The sequence below is a fragment of the Rattus rattus genome, chromosome 9 (assembly GCF_011064425.1).
Source record: "Rattus rattus isolate New Zealand chromosome 9, Rrattus_CSIRO_v1, whole genome shotgun sequence".
NCBI lineage: Eukaryota > Metazoa > Chordata > Mammalia > Rodentia > Muridae > Rattus > Rattus rattus.
In genome coordinates this window covers 14,281,248-14,298,878 of record NC_046162.1, presented here as the reverse complement: position 1 = coordinate 14,298,878, position 17,631 = coordinate 14,281,248, and the positions used below count along the sequence as shown (strand labels likewise).

The 17,631-nt window shown below is 42.8% G+C and overlaps 1 pseudogene; it reads right to left on the bottom strand.

The window, feature by feature from the left end:
* Positions 1-15,388: 15,388 nt before the first annotated feature.
* LOC116909451 lies at positions 15,389-16,852 on the bottom strand (annotated as a pseudogene).
* Positions 16,853-17,631: the final 779 nt, after the last annotated feature.

The window sequence follows — 17,631 nt, the reverse complement described above, 5'->3', positions numbered from 1 at the left end:
CTCTTCCCTGAGAGAGCCAGGCAGTGGCATTTGTCCCCTCTGCTTTCTCTGGCTGCCCAGGGCTCCTTCCTGGGACTTGGTCTAATGAAATGTTTCCCGTTTTAATTTCACTCTGCTGGGAGGAGCCCTTTTATCTCTGCTGCTTCCCTGCCATCAAAGCCTACTCAACACTGAGTACTGCCCGCCCCCTTGCCATGCAGTCTTCCCCAGCATCCTGCCTGGAGGTTTTAATTCACAGTCTCTGAAGACAAGCAAGGGGGGGGGGCTGCCTTTGATTGATCAGTCAAACACAATCCCTCCGCAATTGTCTTTGGAGACTCAGGCTCTCTCAACATGAAAGATGAAAACGAGAGATGGCAGCTTGGTCTGAGATGGAAGTATGTGCTGGAGCTTTCTGTTCTTCCTTCAACTTGGAAAAAATAAAGTCAAACAAAGGCTTTCTTCCTCAGCTCAATCAGTGTATTGTTTGCCTGTCAGCCCATCTTGTTTCTCTTCCCTGGTGAGTTACTGCTTTTCTAGAAGAAATCAACACCACCAAATATTTGCTGAGGGTTCCTCTGATGGTTTTATGTACAGTCTAGACACTGATGTCCATGTCAACCCATTCCATTTTAGCTCTTGTCTTATAAAGGGGGCTTCTGGATTAACCTTGTACACATCAGAAATGGAGTCCTAGAGTGTACCGTTAGCTTTTGTCTCTACTGCCTTGCACTACATGGCTTCCTTAACTTTCTTTGTCATACACTGCATCACCCACAGTAGGATGAAACCACCCACATCAGCCATTAATCAAGAAAATATCCCCACAGACCAATCCGAAGGAGGTAATGCCTCAACTGGGGTTCATTCTTCCCAAGTAACTCTAGTTTGTGTCAAGTTGACCAAAAAAAAAATCTAGTTAATTTGTCCCTAGATACAGTTGTAGTGTAATAGAATTGGGGTCTAGTATCAATTTATGCAGCCTTAAAGTTCCTCCACCGTGCCCACCTGTGAGGGCATGCCCCCAACATCCCATTCTCTCACGTGCTCGTCTATGTGCATATGTGTGTGTTGCTGCATGTATGTGTGTGGGAACATGTGTGTGTGGAGGCAGAGAATAATTTTCCCATTGCTTTCCACCTCATATTTTGAGGAATATTTTGAACCTGAACTTCATGGGTTCAGCTAGGCCAGCAAGCCAAGAGACCCTTCTGTTTCTGCCTTTAGCTTAAGGAGAATTATTAACCCTAATAGGACCAATCTTAGACTCAAAATGGATTGTTTTAGAGGATGTGAAACTTCCCTGTGAGATGGTTAAAGCCTTATGTCTTACTGTCCATTTTTACAGAAGATGCCTCACACTATGTAAATATCAAAGTAAAACTCTGGCAGTAGCAGTAATAGATGCCAGGGTTAGAGGACAAAGTACAATGACAACCCAACACCCAGGAAGCTGAGACTGAAGGTTTGAGAATTCTGGGCAAGCCTGGGCTACATAGTGAAATAGAAAGACCCTGTCTCCGAAAGAAAAAAAAAGACAATAGAGGAGTATTAGAGGACAATCCAGGAGAGAAGGGCTTGCTTTGCAAGTATAGAGACCTGAATCCGATTCTTAGAACCCCTGTGAAAAAGCCAAGTTTTGTAGTGAGTACTTGTAATCTCAGTGCTAAGGAGTCAGAGGCAGGCAGAACCTGGGAACTCTGGGCAGCCTGCCTAGCCAGTGAGACACAGTGTCCCAAAAACCAAGGTGGATGACAATCAAAGGGCAACATGTATGTTTGTTTTCTGATTTATATAAACATAAATACACACACACAAACACATAAACCTGCATATCTATGAATAACACACAAGCAAGCACATCTATACACTGGGAAAAATATCCGATGACAGTAACATATATGTGTGGCTTCAAATATCGCCATGCTAGGGTAGACTAGCCCAGACCAAGTGGTCATATTAAACATCTCCAGTAATAAGACAGGAACTTGTTTTCCGCTCTTATGTGCCATGCTGGTAAATGCCCACATCATTTCTGGGACATCATTACTCCAAATGCAAACAGGACATCTACACATAAGGAAATAACAGGCTAATTCTAATGGAGGGAGGTTTTGTCAAGCAACTTCAAAAGCATGAAATACAAAAGACAAAGGTTTAACATAGGCTTCATCCATGAAGACCAGCAAGCAGCTTAGGAACTGAGTCGGAGCCTGGAAAAGAAAGGAGACATTAATTAGGGAGATGGATAAAGTTCAAAAATGCATGTGTGGATTAGTTCCTGTCTGTGATCATCAGTGGTCGCCACCACTGAGCTGTGTTTCAAACTAAGCTGTGATCTTTACAGGGAGGGGATGGACAACTCTGGAGAACTCTTTGCAATGATTTAGACACTTTCCTAGTATACGAAATAGTTTCAAAGTAGACAAGGTTTGCAGAACGAGATGCGATAGATATACTTACCAAATACATAGAAACCTTGGATTGTGTTATTTGTCTTGGTGTTAGATGCCTTCTATCCGTTTCTTGTGCAATTCCTTTACCCTATTGTTCTTGGAACATTATGTTAATGAATTTAAACCGACATCTCCTCCTCTCTCACTCCCCTTCTCTTCCATTTCTTAAAATCCAATGGACGATTTTCCAGATTTTGCCCCAAATCAGTACAAACCATCTCAGCACCCCCTCTAGAGAACTGCTTTGTACCCAGACACTGGGATGCAGAAGGAAAGGTCTCCATGCGTCTGCAAGGGTTTCCTTGGTTAATGTTCTATCAGAGATGCAAGACTCCTGTGAGAAAGGAGAATTATATGCTAATGTGTTTCTGAAGATAAGGTGGGAGTTGTGCCTTTGGCCAAATGGTCAGTTTTGAGACAAAGGTTGAATATTTTCTGACTTCCAGGGTTGCAGGGCCATGGCGACAGATGAGCTGTAGAGAGGTGAAAGAACACTAAGTTCTGCTGACCACTGCTTAGTGTGCAGTCACCTCAGCCATATCATGGAGACCAGGAGCCAGGAGAGCTTCATTACATCTCTTACAGCTGTTGGAAACTCAGGAAATGTGTAGTAATTACTTATGAGAGGGAAGACAGTAAACGAGGAAGCAGGAGAGGGAGGCATGTAAGATTCCCATTCAGTCAGTAACTGCAGTGGGGTTCAAGGAAAAGGTCTGTGCGCCCCAAGGGAGAAAGGGAATTATTGTGTATCGGGGATTTAAACAAGAATCCAAATGTGGGAACATGTGATACGAGCCTGGCATAGCATCTAAGGGGAACAGTGAGCTACTGAGAAGAATCTGCTTGTCTGGTTTGGAGAAGATGGAAATGTGCCCATTCAGCCTGTCAGGAGCAATGGAAATACTGGCCAGAGGTGCAAAGACGTCCTCCCCATCTCCCATTTTCTCCACCTCCCCCCTTCTCCCTCTCTCTCCCCTCTCCTTTCTGTTCTTTTGTTCTTTGTTGAAAATCCGAGTTTTTATATGAAACCTCCTGATTTCTGATACAGGCAATTCTTTTTATTGTATAAACAGAATACGGGCCAAGTGAACTGTGCCTGCAAACCCAAAGTGACCCAGAGACTCCAAAAACAACAAAAGGGCAGGAGGTGGACAGATCGCCGAGGACCAAACACGTAAGAGCCAAGAGGAGAAATCAAGATGAGCATGGCTTACTTCCCTTCCCACCTACAACTTATAACCCCAAGGCGTGTGGGCATTGCCCTGGAAGATGGTCTGTGGTGGATTCTTAGAAGCCTGCAGATGAAGAGTAAGCAATGGCCCATCCTGGCAAACACTGACCTTGTACACTGTGTTCTTGGAGAGGAAAAAGTGTTATCGAAACACAAAGAAATCTCGTACCAAAGCCCCTTGGCAGGCTGTGAGCTATATTCTCTGTTATGGCATTCATCTTCCCACAGACAGAGCCCTCTTCCTCCCTTCTTCTCTTTTCACCCCGGAACATAAGGAATCGAGCACAAACTGGCATTGAACGATATCCCTCCTGACTCGGGGTGATTGTGTTCGTTAATAATGATAATCGCTTCTAGGTAATGTTTGCATGATAAACTGTAAACATCTGGTGGAGCAGGCATGGGCGTGCACTGTTTCTTAGATAGCAGAAGCAAGCTTAATGCTGATGAAATGTGAAATCGAACTGTTCACACTAAAAATAAAGTCAGCAGGCTTTGGGATTTCTGCACGCCAGCGATCGCTGCCTTAGTTACCGTGGGAACATGTGGCCATGCGTATACAGCAGACAGAGTACACAGTTAGTGGGCCCAGCCCCTGTGGGGCCCATTATAGAATTTTGTGTGTTTAGAAATATTTTGTAATAAGGCCCCTGGTGTCATTTATTAGTAATAAAATACACAGCAGCCTTCATCAACCTCAACCACCATTCTTTTATTTCTCATGGAGATGAATAGGCATGCTTTCAGGTAAAAGGCATGTGTGCAGATGTGTGTAATTTTATCTTTCTCGAAGGGTTTGCTACATGCTTAATTTTTCCCCCATGTGCTTCTGCCTTACTAAAATCATTTAGAAATACACGTGTGTAGTGTATCTGTGGGCACACAGGTGTACGTGTGGAGCCTATAAGGCAATCTCTGATGCCTTCCTCTCTTTTGCTCTACCATCTTTTGACAAGGGCCATCCCTGAAATGGGTGCTTGCAGATTGGCTAGGCCAGCTGGCCAGTGAAGTCTGGTGACCCATTGTCTATACGCTGCCCCTAACACTGGGCTTCCCTTGTACATCTCCAGGCCTGGATTTTTACATGAGGTCCTGTATTCAAACACAAGCCCTCCTGTTGGACAAGCTCCCCACAACAATTTTTCATTCATTTATTTATTTATTATTTATTCATTCATTCATCCATTCATTCATTCACTTTACATTCCTGTTGCTGCCCTTCTCCCAGTCATAGCCCCTTCTCTTCTGGGAGAGTGGAGGCCCTCCCTGGGTATTCCACCACCTGGCATTTCTTGAAGACAAACTTAGATTCATGGAAGAAGGGATCAAATGAGTAGATTACGGCATTTGTCTTCATCCATGTAGTCACTGGTGAATCTCCTATGCTCCATTACACATCACCGTAGCCATGACCACACAGATGACCCTAGTAAAACTGTGTCACATAACAAAAGATACAAAAGTCAGGAGGAAACATGTGTGAGTGTGTGTGTATGTATGTGTATATATGTGTGTGCATAGCATATGTGTGTATGCATGTCTGTGTATGTGTGCATATGTGTATATGTATGTTTGTGTATGTATATGTGTGTATGTATGTGTGTGTATATATATATATATATATATATATATATATATGTCCATGTGCATTCGTTTGTGTGTGTATGGGGTGTGGGTTAGCAAGAGAAGGAGGGGGAAACGAAGTGCAGGAGTGAGATCAGAATGCACTATATATATATGTATAATTTTAATTTTGTATGTGTAGTGGGAGGGAGGAGGGGTTCCACTGGTAACATTGTGAATTCCAGGCCTCTGGAATGGCAAAAGATTTTCCCCAGCTGTTGGTGCTGCACTGTTTCAAGGCTGCCCCAGGAACACAGAAAGGATCTGGAAGTGGAAGGATGTTTGTGCTTTGCTTCCTCTCATTACCTGATCTGAGTCACCTAGAGAAAATGTCTCCCCACTTATACTCCCCGTCTTGGTTTCTTTCCAAAGTGCTCATCTAAATGTCTTCAGTAGCACAGAATGGGATGTTCTTTGCTAATGGCTCTCAGCCTGTCTCCGGAAGGCCTGCCGTTTAACCCTCCCCAGTGGGTTCTGCAGTTATCGGAAGGACGTGCCTCACAGACGCTACAGTGAGCTCGGAACTTTCCACACAAGCCAAGCTGCTATCTACTGACACCCCTGGGCCACACTGACTGGCCTGAGCTTTGCGCTGTTCTTTTGAATGGGAGTGGTGTGTGGAGGAACTGTGAGAGCTTTGGTCCTGAGGCTCTTGAGACTTAATGAAGAAAACAGCCTTTGCTACTCCTTCACCAAGACCTTGAGGAGTGTCCATAATTGCTCAGAGCCTCCCCCTGGTCTAGGAAGCTGGGACATTAATACTGACTTCATCAGGACTTTGGAAAGATTTAAGGCTATGTAGGGACAGGACATGGACTAAGATGGCCAATCACTTGGCAAGACCTTGTCCCATGTTCTTAATCCCAGCACTCAGAAAACAGGCTGATGTTTCTGAATTCAAGTCCAATCTGTTCTAAACAGTGAATTCCAGGCCAGTCAGGGCTACATAGAAAGACCCTGTTAAAAAACATTCCCAGAGCCTGGAGAGGGGAAGTTAATGTGAGCTTCTTGCTCTTCAAGAGGGCTAGAGTTTGGTTCCTTCCATCCATGGCAGGCAGTTCCCAACCACATATAACTACAGCCTCAGGGCTTCCAGACACCCTCTTCTGGCCTCCTGTGCACCTTCATGTATGTGGCATCCACACACCCAGACCAGATACATACACATACATAAAAATAAAATCTTAAAAGAAATCGAAGAACCAGTGATACTTCTTACTAGCCACAGAACCTAGCTCACTTTCCATAATGTCCCAGTAATTAATATACATGTTCTTGTTTTAATGTTAGCTTTGCCATAGTCCTTGCTGGTGGGAAACAGTATTGCTTGAATTATAGCTGAAGGAGTAACACTGAGAGAAGTATGCATGTCACCTGGGTTGACAGAGTTCCTGCACCAAGGATCTAAGCCAGAACTGGAGAAACGGGCGTCATTAATGCCTGTGAACCCAAGTGCTGGACTGCTAAGTTTCATAAATGAAATGGTACTGATGCTCAGGGTTCTCATAGGGATGTAAAAGGACTGGCGAGAGATGCAACTCAAAGGTGGTGGAGTGCCTGCCTAGCATTCGCAAGTCTGGAGCTTTAGTCCTTAGCACAGGACAAGCAACCTGAAAACAGAAACAAAGGATGAAAACCAGACTCACCGAATGGCCAGGAGATTACAATTGCTGAAAGAGCTCTTTCCCAATCCATTTGTTGGCTACTACAAGCTTGGCAATTGCACTTTGGAATCTAGACTTGAAGATGTCAAAAAAGTCAAGGCCTTTGTATGGAGGCCTCACCCAGGATGCTGTACCGTGTTGCTCTCGGGGAGGGACTGAAGATAGGATTTCTGGAAGTCAAGAATATTCTTCCCTTGTACCCTCAAGGTGAAGATGAAGGACATCTATCTTCCTTAGGAAAAGCTACCATACCAAAGGAAGGCTCACTGTGGTGCACTGACAGGTCTGTCACTGAGTTTGAGTTGCTCATCTGCTAAGTAGAAGCCACATTTAAATTGCAATTAACACAAATGGCAGCTAAGCCAGTGTGGTGAGGTTCTGGGTCACCATTGAGTCAAAGTCATAAATATAGGGTGTTCCAGTATGAAGTCAAGATCTCTGCCTTCAGCAGGCTCTCTTTTGAACATGACTGCCCAATGGTTCTTTCTCTAATGATGTGAACAGAGGGAGCCATTGTGGCTCTCTAGCCCCCGATATATGCTTTATATCCATCAGTGTAGCTGATGAGCTGTTCTGTATGCAGAATGATCAATGACAAATGACTTTCAGTTTCTAACAAGTAAGTTTGTTAAGTCATGGAGCAAGCAAAAAGACAGTTAAATCAAGTAGTTATAGCAAACTATCATTAAACTGGATCCTCGCACTGCCTAGCAGAAGTGAATAGAGGAGTCTGATTGAACTGACGAAGAAAAGTAAGAGGACTTGGCAAGCAATGGAGGTAACATCAGCAAACCAGGTACTTACAGCGTCTTCCAGAAATGACTGGGAAGAGCCCCATTGAGGCAGGCGGCTAGAGTTCCCCATGGAGAGTTTTGGGCAGAGCATTTCCCTTTGGGTGGAGCTCCCATGTAAAAGAACAAATCCAGATAGAGAGGGAAACATCACCAAAGCAGGTGCTTACCGCTTTCCTCAGGAGGCAACACTGGAGCTCCTGAGTGAGATCTCCAGGCAGAGCAAACAATGTCTCCCCTCTCCCTGGATCCGTGTCTGGCTTCTCATTCCCAATGCAGGTTTAGTTTTTAGAACAAATATTTTAAGATATATTTTTATTTGTGGGTGTGTGTATGTATGTGTTTTGCTCTTCTCTCTCTCTCTCTCTCTCTCTCTCTCTCTCTGTGTGTGTGTGTGTGTGTGTGTGTGTGTGTGTGTGTGTGTGTGTGTGTGTGTGTAAACACATGCATATCTGGTGCAAAGGAGGTCAGAAGAGAGTATCAAGTCTGCAGGCTCTGGAATCACAGGCAGTTGTGAGCCACCTGATTGGGTGCTGGACTCTGACCCCGAGTCCCCTGAAGAGCAGTCAGAACTCTTTAGCTACTGAGTTATCTTTCCAACCCAGCATTTTTATGCCATGGAATAAGTAATGGAAACCCTTGTTGAAAATGGCTAATTTTTAGCTTCTTGCAGGGTGCCATGTTTTCATATTCTTAGCTGCACAATGAAGTCCCAAGAAATGAAATGGAGTGGGCCTACACTCATGAAGAATGCCTCTAATCTCAGGACTTTGGGGCGTGTTCCCTAAGGTTGTTTCCTTGGTGATCTTGGGGAAGTTAAATAATTTAAGCCAACCTAAACCAGCCATATATAAAGGGGAGACAATTTTCACAAAAGACTTACCATGATGTTGCTGGGAGAGGCTCCAGAAGGCTCCAGAGTTTAAGAGTTAACAAAAACTATTGTTATAATTTTGACTAACAGTTCTGTCATACTATAGTCATTTTCTAGCTAAAAGGTCTACATGCTACTGCAAGCCCAAGAGAAATTAGCTCCACAATGATTGGGACTGACTTAGCAGGGAATATCAGGGTCTATAGATGGAGTTCAGTAGGTAGAAGACACATGAAACCTTAAGACTAATTCACAGCACAGCATAAAAGTGCATAGAGTGGTGCAAACCCCAGTACTCAGCAGAAAGAAAATCATAACTGCATGGTCACTGTCTTAATAAAAGAAAATTCAGAATGTGATTTGTATAGTGTAAAGAATGATATTTGAACTTTATTATCTATAGATGATAGGTATACAGTTAATCAAAAAAAGTAACAGGTGATTCAGGAACATGCTTGGGTGCACCCTGTTTTTCCAAGGAGATGGCAAATCACAATACTTAGTCAGATTGGTTATGAGCAAGTTCCTAGCATTTAGCAACTAAGGTGGGGTTGTGAGAAGAGTGTATAGATTTCAGAGACCCTTCATGTGGATTTATGGAGAGAAATGAGATCAAATGTTCACATGGAAAATAAATCTGAAAGCTATGGGGGAATGACTAAAGGAAGCTGAGAAGAACTGGGAGCTGAAGAGCATGCGAGGAGTTCTGGTGTGAGAGAGATCAGTAGATGTGGTGTTGGAGAAGCTAGAGGAAATATCAGCAGAAAGAAGGAAGTCAAAAGTAGGGTCTCCATAATCAGGAAATAGATTAGATATTTTACCATTTATTTATTTATCATTTGTCTGTTTTGTGTTGGGGTAGTACGTTTGTCATGACATGAATGTGAAGGTCAAAGGACAGATTGCAGGAGTTGGTTCTCTCTGCCATGTGAGTCCTGGGTATTGAACTCAGGACTTTATATTTGGTTGTGGCAGCATGTTCATCTACTAAGCTAAGCTGGCCCTAGGAGCAAGATTTTAAAATAGTAGTAGAAGTTAGTAGTAATAGTAGTAGTAGTAGTAGTAGTAGTAGTAGTAGTAGTAGTAGTAATCATAGTAGTAATAGTTGTTGTTATTGTTGTTGCTTTTTCTTATTGTTGTCATAATTTAACCATCATCATCGCCATGAGGTTGGATTTTTTTAATTATAAATTTCAACCCTTTAAAAAGTTTTAGTCAAATATTCTTACCCAGTGCATACCTATTTGTTTGTTGGTTAGTTTTCTTTTTTTTTTATTGAATCTGGCTATGTGTGCTAGCTTGAATTCACTTCCTCCAAGTACTAGGATTAAAACTGTGCTCCACCATTCCCAGCCATTGATGGCTATCATGAGAATTCCCAGCCATTGATGGCTATCATGAGAATTAAAACTGAGGATGAGTTTTTGATTCTCCAACTCTGAATACGTCATCTAGTTAATCTCAGACAAAGTGTGAGAGACCAGAAGACGTCCCAGGAGATGAAGTGCTTACCATTTGATCCCCAGTATCCTCATCGAGAAGGTACCCCTGGCGGTACTCACTTATAATTCCATTGCTGGGGAGATGAATAGCAGAAACTTACAGGCCAGGACCCCATCAGAATCACTGAGCTTAGAGCCCAGTGAGAGACCTGTCTCAAAAAATATGCTAAGGAGCTGGGAAGGTGGTTCAGTACTGATTAGTTCCAGGGAATCAGACACTCTCTGATGGCCTTTGAGAGCACCCGCACACACATTCACTTGAATAGATGCACACGCATACACACATATATAAAAAATAATAAAAGTAAACCTTTAAAACTGTGGTGAAGTCTAAGAAAGAAAGATACTAACAACAACCTTTAGCCTACACACACACACACACACACACACACACACACACACACACAGACACACACACACACACACACAGACACACACCCATATATACACATAAACGCACAAAAGCTAAGATGAGCACCAATAGCCAAGTGTTTAAAAAGATTAAGTGCATATATTCCATGATTAAGTTTTCACTTAGCATCTCACTCCCTCATACTGTCTGATAAATGGCTTAGCCGAGCAGAAGAGGTCACAAAGGACTGGACTATCACGATGAAAAAGGAACAAAATCTTCCTGTAGAGGAGATGGAGGTCTAGTCCTGCTGTTGAGACTGCTTCTGTCTTGAATCCTAAGTTTCTAAAAATTGAGATTAGAAAAAGAAAACATTATCTGCATTGGCAGTAGCTGCCCACTGGGGCCCAGTTGCCAGGGCTGGCATGCTGTCAGAGATACTCTGATCCGGAGCTGAGAACATCAGAGGAGGGAATGTATCGGGCCTGCCCATCCTGGCAAACAGGACCTGGATTCCATGGTCTAGCTGATCCCAGCAGCATGCATCAGTGCTCAGGCTGCAAGTCCCCATCCAACCTCCTTTTTGGCCATATCTAGCTACTGAGTTTTTAAAGCAAACTGCCTAGAAGACTTTGTAAATGTGATTAGTTTCATTTGGAATGTTGTCTCGGATTGGATTTTCCAACCAAAGTCTTGGGGTCATATAAACCAAAGAAGTAACAACAACAACAACAACAACACCAGAAAAAATACATTTGAAGATCTGTCTGTCTCTTTGTCTATCTGTAGCTCTTTGTCTCTGTCTGTGCCTATCTGTTACTCTATCTCTCTCTGACTTCATCTGTCTCGCACTCTGTGTCTCTGTGTCTCTTTGTCTCCCTCTGTCCCTGCCTATCTGTCTACATATCTATCTATCTATCTATCTATCTATCTATCTATCTATCTATCTATCTATCTATCTATCTACCTACCTACCTATCTATCTATCTATCTACCTACCTACTATCTATCTATCTACCTACCTACCTATCTATTATCTATCTATCTATCTATCTATCTATCTACCTACCTACCTATCTATCTATCTATCCATCCATCCATCCATTCATCCATCCCAGTTCAGAATGATCCCAATATGAAATGCATTATGATACATATAATACTATTTTGATTTTGACCAATAAAACAAAAAGAGAAACTGGGATGCTTTGTTACTTCCTTTTACTTCTGAAATCAAGCAAGTAAAAATATTTTTTTTAAAAAAAAAAATCCTACTTAATAGAAATGATAGGCAAACCCAGTGCCACCCAGATGCTGGCGAGAGCTCTCATTCTATACCATCCACAGTAATAAGCCTAAAGGGTCAATGAGATGGCTCGATAGATAAAGGTGCTTGCCACCAAGCCTGATGGTTTGAATTCAGTCTCAGAAACCACATGTTGGAAGGAAAGAACAACACATGAAAGTTGTACCTCCACTTGTCTTATGGTATGCATACACAAGGGGGATGGATGGAGGGAGGGAAAGGGAAAGATATGTCTAGGTAGGTACACATCTTAGAACTGGAAAGAAAGATCTCACCAAGAAATGGATGCTCATCAATTGTATACTCAGAGAATGCTCATCGACAGACATGGACAGTGCTACCATGTAGGGAAACCTGAGTCAGGGCCACACATCTTGCCCCAGGAGTAACCCAGTCTAGATGTAAGAAGTCCTTAAAGTGCCTAATCCCATTCTTTGGTCCAGCAAGAATTATATCTGCGCCAGCCATGTCTCGCTTCAGTACATAGTGTAACACTTTTTACAAAGTCAACGTCAACAACAAAAAGGACCTACAGTAACTTTCACTGTGACATCATTTGCTGAATGCTGAGCAGGCCACTGCTGTCTGCATAACTCCATATGTACTCTGTGCGTGTGTGCATGTGTACTGTACATGTGTATGTGTGCGTGAATAAATATGAACACCATATGGTGCCTTCCCCAATCTCTCACTACCTTATCTTCTGAGACAAAATCTCTTGAAGCTGGAACTCATGAGTTTACCCAGAATAGATGGTACTAACCGCCAGAGAGCTGCCACTCGGCACACAGGCATTGGATGCCATACCTGGCTTTCATGTGGATGCCGGGGATCCAAGTCAGCTATTCATGCTCATGCGGCAAGCACTCTGCAGACAGAGCCACCTCCCACCCCTCGTCTCTTTCATTAAAAGACAAGCTGCGAAGTTCTAAGGCATTATCTCAATGTTTTCCTTAAACTACCATTAAAAGTTTGAGCAGCACTTTGTGTGCTCAAAGCAGCCTTCATATCAGATACCACAAAGCTGTTCCAACCTCTTTCTTCTGTTTAGATGAAAGGCAGTGAGCTCATTGGCTGATCTTAACACACACATCAATTAATTAAATTGACTTAAGGGTTATTCTTACATAAAATGCTACTCTTTGGATTATTTTAAAAGACATCAATTTGTCATTAAAAGAGGAAATAGCATACAGTAGCTTTAATTTTTTTCCACTTAATTCCTTTAATGTCTGCTTTGCTAAATGCTTAGCAACAAAAGGCTGGCTTGAACAAGGACTTCTTTGCCAAGATAGGGGGAAAAATCTAAAATTTAGATGTGTCTGCAGTGACCAAGGCATTGTAAATTAATTAGTCACACTGAGTCTGAATCAGCACTGCTTCTCAATTGATCTTGCTTTTACGCCACTCAGTTTTCCAAATGTGCTCACCCTGAAAAGTAGGCCTTCTTGCTAAAACCTTCCTTCTCCATCAGAAATCAAAGTCAGCAAGAAAACCTATTTTTTAAGGATAGTACCTGATAATTCACTAATAAATTTTTTAATGTGAATTTTGTGTGTGTGTGTGCCAGGGGCCAAACTGAAGGCTGTCAGTGGAAGGGATAGAAAAATAAATAAGAGATTATATTCCTTTCCTGAGGGAGTTTACATTCTAGGATATATATATATATATATATATATATATATATATATATATATATATTCTTTCTCATTTCTGTGACAGGGCACCTGAGGAAAGCAGCTTACGGAAGGCAGGACTTATTGGTACACAGTCCACCATGACAGCAGAAAAGTGCATCAAGGACTCTTCCCTTCTCACACCAGAAAAACAGGAAGCAGAAAGCAGGAAAACCTCAAGGCCAGCACTGGAGTCACTCACTTCCTCCGTGGAAGCCCAAACCTCAAAGTATCCACAACCTTCCAAAACAGCACCACCTGCTGGAGAGCTAATGTTCGAATGCTTGAACCTGTGAAGGACATTTGACCTTTGAACAGCCATGGCATGTTTGTCTGCCTTAAGTTCCAAGTTCAAGTTGCATGCAAACTTTGGTGTATTTATGCCACTTAAAATTCATTTATGTATATGGTTCATTTTTAAGTGACTATACAGTTCCACAACCACTATCAAATAAACAAGTTTACAGCTTTCCCATTAACCAGGAAGTACTTAAGCCTATTTTCAATTGATCGCTGTTCTAATCTTTTTCTTTGAGTAACCACTCATCTGCTCTTTGTTTGTATAATTTACATTTTTTTCTAAAATCGTATATCAGTGGAATTATACAATATGCATTCTCTGTGTATATTTTTAGTTTAATGTAATACGTTTGATGTTTCTCTATTACAATGTGTGTGTGTGTGTGTGTGTGTGTGTGTGTATCAATACTTTCTTATTTTTCACTTATGAAAAAGAGCCCATTGCTACAAGGACTTCATTCTCTATTATTTCTGTATAATATTCCATTTTTTCATTATAATATTCCATTGTTAGTTCATGAGATTTCACCTTATTTTTAGAGACATATATTGGTATGCACTTGGATGTTCCCACCTCTGCCTGCATGAATAATGATGCCCAAGAGTCTACATACAAATTTTCCTATAAATGTATATTTTCTTGTCTCCAGAGTAGATACTTCAAAACAGAATTGCTAGGATGTTTCACAAACTTATGTTCAGCGTTTCAGGAATCTGACAGTCTCCCAAAGTGACTGTATCCCTTCCCATTGCCACCAAAAGTCTCTCAGGTAGAACTTTATCTGTCTTTTTTCACTTACATATCACTGAATTCTGTGGGAAGAAGATGGGACCAAACAGAGCAGGTAGACCGTCTTGTCCAAGATTATATATTACATTATCATAGAGGGGAAGTCTTAACAAGTGTGACTGAATCTGAAGTACTGTTTTCATACAATGCAGGGACTCCAGTATTTGAAAGAATTGCTTTAAGGGGGGGACTTATATATAGTTTCAATATAAAACAAGAATTTATTAATAAGGTCTGCTAAGGGCACAGGTTACACATTGGGTAGTCTAAAGGGCTGAGTTTAAACCAAGGATTGCTGATTTCTTTTTCTTTTTTCAAGAAGGTATAGAAATGCGCTGTTTTATTACAAAGAGTCTCACAAAAATGAAAATATCTCAAAAAGGAAGCTAGGCTAACAACCTCCGCCTGCAGAATTGGGGGAAGACGGGGCAGTTAAGTTTTTCTGCTTGCCCGGGATGGGTGGGAAGGTAGAAACAGAACCAATCTAAAAATGGCTGATATTACCCAAGCCTGAAAAGGGGTCCCAGAAGACACAGTCACCCCTTCTCAAAAGCTTAACAAGGCATCGTAGCAGAGCTCCTAGGCAGGCACTTGCAGTTCAGGATTTTGTCTTCCAGTTGTTTCCTTTTCACTTGGACCCAATGTGGTTCAAAACTCAGACCTGGGGCAGGACGGACAAGGGAGCTCTGGGAAGAGTTCTCCCAGCACCACTTCCCTGTGCACTGGTCCCTGGTTCCTATCTAGTCCCTGGGGACATTATATTTAATATATTTTATATAAATACACAGGAAAAGAAAATATAAAATCTGAGAAATTGAGGGAAAGCGAGGGACTTGGGGAGAAGATGGAGCTGCAGACCTTTCTCAGGCCATCTTGACCTCTTCTTTGACCCCTTTGGCGTCTGGCTTCTCCTCCTTGGCTTTCTCCTCTTCTGTGACTTCTTCTTTTTCTTCAGGATCTTTTTCTTTCTCATCTTCTGTTTTGACTCTCTTGGCTTTTTTGAAGTTAGAATTGTTCTTGAGACCTCCTTCTCCCTCCTCATCAGAATCAGGGAATTCCTCCTCACAGGCAGTGCGTTTGTCAGAGGAGCAGATGGAAATTCGTTTGTCAGGGTCTTCCTCATCCTCATCACCGCTCTCTTCTGGGACGGCAGCCTCTGGTATGGCCTGCATTTGGACCCCAGGGGCATGGGGCAGCATTCTCAAGTTATCAAAGAGCCGCTGCTTGATCTTCTCCAGGTATTCATTAGTGTTCTGGTTAGTCGGATTGGAAGGGCTGATATGAAGCTTGAAATCTGGTCCAAAGTATTCAAAGTAGTCATTGTACGGTAGCTCATTGGGGATCTCTGTGTCCAGGGCCACAGCTGTCTCGTAAGTCCAGCACCGAGCGACATTACGGATGGTGTAACCACCTCCTCCCAACATTAGCACCGGCAAGTTGAAACTCTTCACGAACTCCACACACTTGGATGTCCTTTGATGGTCAGATTGAAGCAACCTAGTCGATCCCTAAACAGGGAGTCTGATCTGCACTGTAGGACCACTGCACTAGGCTGGAACATCTCCATTACTTTGGACATGACTGGCTTGCAGATGGCTTCACAGGACTCATCATCAATGCTGTCTCGCAGTGGGTAGTTAATGGCGTAGTACTTACCTTTGCCAGCCCCAATATCCCGTAGGTCTCCAGTTCCTGGGAAGTACTCTCCGTATTTATGAAAGGACACAGTCATGACCCGGTCTGTAGTATAGAAGGCCTCTTCCACACCATCGCCATGGTGAACATCAATGTCCATACACAGCATCCTCTGGTGATACTTTAGAAGTTCCAGGATGACCAAGACGATATCATGGACGTAACAGAAGCCAGATGCTTCAGACTTCTTTGCATGGTGCAGGCCCCCAGCCCAGTTCACAGCGATGTCCATCTGCTGCTTATTGAGTTTCACAGCACTTGCGACAGAGCCACCCGTGGACAACTGACAGATCTTAAACAAGCCATTAAATACCAGACAGTCCTGACCCATGTTGAATCTCTGCATCTGCTTGCTGTATTCAGACATACTGTCTGGGAGAAAAGAACGCAAGAACTTGATGTAGTCGTCACTGTGTTGAGGTCATCTCCTCAGCATTGGCTTTGTGAGGACGATAGATTTCCATTTTTCGGTAGAGACCATAGCTGAGCAGCAAATTATAAGTCATTCGGATTCAGTGAGGCTTCATTGGGTGCCCTTGTCCATAATAGTAGTTTCAACATCCCCGCCATAGTAGTATCAGACTTTCCTCTTGGTGCCCTGAGTCTACACCATCTTGCTCGCCACTCGGACCTCCCGTTAGTCTCGGATTGCTGATTTCAAAGCCTTGATCTCCTTTGCAAGAGGACTCCAGGATTTTGAGAAAGTGTTTTAAGATGTCCTTTCAAATCCAAGTTTAAAGGGAATCAGCAATCGCTTGATTGTGCCATTTGCAACTCACAGACAGACGTACATGTCCTATTCCTCTTCCATGTGACTCCTTACCACTGTTGGTGAAACCAGATTCCAGATCACATTAGCCTAATGCTGTCCTCAACTCCACTAGCACAACGTAGTCTCTAGTTAGTAAGCATATTGAACAGAATTAGGACTTCCTGTTTAGTCCCTGCAGCTACCCATCTGAGAACAACAGGATCATTCTCTCTTCTGTTCAGCATGCCCACCAAACAACAAGAGACATTGCTGTGGATGAAATCCATCAACAAAAGCACAGGTAAAATTAAATGTCTTTTTCCCATTTCAAACCGGACAAAGCAAAGGAATGGAGACCTTGAATAATGTACTACATCTGGAGATCCAAAGAAAGATGGAAAGGAGTCATGGGTCCACAAATTCCTTCATCATCAAACTTCAGCTTACTAACTGAGCGGAACAGGCCTCTGCCCATGACTGCTCTAAATGACAGGCAAGTCTGTGAGAAGAAGCCACTACACACTGGAAGGCACTCTGGAGTCCCCCTGTGTGCTGTAAGCTTCCTTCCAATTATGATGAGCAGACTGTGGCCTGCATAGTGTGTACAGGGAGGGAAACCTTGGATGAAGGCATTTCTAGCA